Source organism: Schistocerca serialis, chromosome 1 (assembly GCF_023864345.2).
Source record: "Schistocerca serialis cubense isolate TAMUIC-IGC-003099 chromosome 1, iqSchSeri2.2, whole genome shotgun sequence".
Lineage (NCBI taxonomy): Eukaryota > Metazoa > Arthropoda > Insecta > Orthoptera > Acrididae > Schistocerca > Schistocerca serialis.
In genome coordinates, this window is record NC_064638.1 from 1,199,020,399 (window position 1) to 1,199,022,538 (window position 2,140).

Consider the following 2,140-nt stretch of genomic DNA (forward strand, 5'->3'; position numbering starts at 1 on the left):
TGAAATTTGAACTATACATATCATCAGATTTCAATTACGAATTGCCAAGCTACTGTTAATAAACCATTGTAAACTGTTGCTAATTTGGATAGCGATGTATATTTTTGCCGTTGTTTTTATCCAACCCAGATCGGCCCTTAAAAGCTATACAGTTGCGGCCTGCGAGCAAGCCACATAACGGTAACTGACTGGGGTTTCTCTTCCTGTAGCGTTTATGTGTTTGGCGCCAAGTATATTTGGTCTGAACAACAAGAGGAAACGAAAGTGAAATGGCGTTTCTGCACGCTCTGCATCCCTGATCGGAACAGGGTGGACGACAAAGATTCTGAACTACAAGTATCCTCTGTCCAGCACACAATAAGGCTCTTTCATTCCCTATCAAAGAGGACGGGGGGCTTCTTTTCAATCAACCCCCGGAGATCTAGGAGTGGGGCAGAAGAGGTTCACCTCCGGTATATTTGGGAGAACGTTCCCATTTCTGGCGTTCTTCTGATAACCAATGATTTGCTGTAGAATGTTAAGGGTGAACGTGAATGTAAAGCGACCGAGCGTTGAAAGCCACTCATATTCTAGACTGCATAAGTACTACCTCTGTGAGCGACTCTTCTGATAATCTGATATATACTTTATGAGAATTCGCAAAACAGTATGAAGTCTTCGTTACACGATATCGTTCGTGTTACTACCATGTTTTCGTAATAATCAACAGCTGATACGATGATACTAAATCGGCAATAACTTTTCACCGTTGTACCGTTCATATAGATTAATGGGAAATTTGCTAATGCCTGTAAAGTAACTTTCCATTTATGTAAAACTTTACTATGCTGTCGCCTTATCCGATTGTTCGTATTCATTCCACTAACAACGCGCCAACGAGCGACCGAGGAAACGCGTAGCAGCTCCGTGTGTGATTAGGCAAGGGACGTCTGTCCCCCCCCCCCCCCCCCCCCCCCGACAAACGTTATCTCGCTTATCAGACCCACAACGATACAAGTCGCCTAGTACTTTGCTTCGTATGCTTGATAAGGAAGCCAACTGCCGCCCGCTCCTGTGGCCTAATGGATAAGGCATCGGTTTCCGGAGCCGGGGATTGTGGGTTCGAGTCCCACCAGGAGTACAACAATTTTTACTTTTCCCTTCGCTTATGATTCTCAAAGGAGTACTTGAAACAAAGACGATGCTGCGACTGTCTGATAGCTAGACAGGATATGAGCGTAGAAAACATGGGAAACAAAATAATCACCATCCAGCAATCGAAGGGTAAGAAAAGATAACTGTACCCATTATGCAGTTGTTGCGCGAAAGCCTGAGATTGTGCGCCTGAAAAGTGACTCGTCTCTTTTTCACGTTTATTTCTTGTGGTAAGCACAATTAGAAAGATTTGATTTTTCAGCGCAAATCACTATCCTAAACTGAAATTTGTCTTAAACTGTCAACCAAGCCTCAACACTGCCCTGTTCAACACAACAGACAGTAACGGTGTAGTGACTCAGAACAGAAACGTTGTTTTAAACGAGCAATGTGTACAACACAGAGACTTACACTCTAAACGATATCCTCAGTTGGACTGTCAAAGACTGAGACGTAAAATATGCTTATGTTTGTAAATGCCGGAAATTTTAAGCCAGTACAGAGCAGACTGCGACCAGTCGTGATTTGCCTTTTTTCCACTACTTTAGTAGGATGGTATCCTTGCTTGTTTCACGTTTCGCGAGTTATTTTTCAAGTGACTTTGTGTTCATGTCTGTATTCAATTGTATGGAAAGTTGTGGCCTTGAGGTGAGCAACGATACCAAGTTAACTCGTTTTATACGTACTGTCCATTACCGTTTCCCAGATCCGTAGCTAGACAATTAAATCACGATGCATGCAGACGAAAGTATTAATAAACAACACTGCAAGATATTAGACAAACGATATTGCCCAATGCACAATTGTCGGTGTTACTCACCTACAAGGAAATAGATTATCAATAACAGTACTGCGCATCACAGTACACTCCCTCATATTTAACGTGATTAATTTATTTAAATACACGTCTAGTTCCGTAGGACCAAAAGGAGGACCAAATCTCCAAGGTTATGGAACGTGTCAGTACATGAAATTAAAAAAAGTAATAATAGATAAAATAAAATAT

General features: G+C 41.9%; 1 non-coding gene across 1 annotated transcript; it reads left to right on the top strand.

Moving 5' to 3' along the window:
* The first annotated feature begins 1,047 nt into the window (after window positions 1-1,047).
* Trnar-ccg (transfer RNA arginine (anticodon CCG)) lies at window positions 1,048-1,120 on the top strand. Its single transcript has one exon. It is a non-coding gene; the product is annotated as a tRNA-Arg (tRNA).
* The last annotated feature ends 1,020 nt before the right edge of the window (window positions 1,121-2,140 follow it).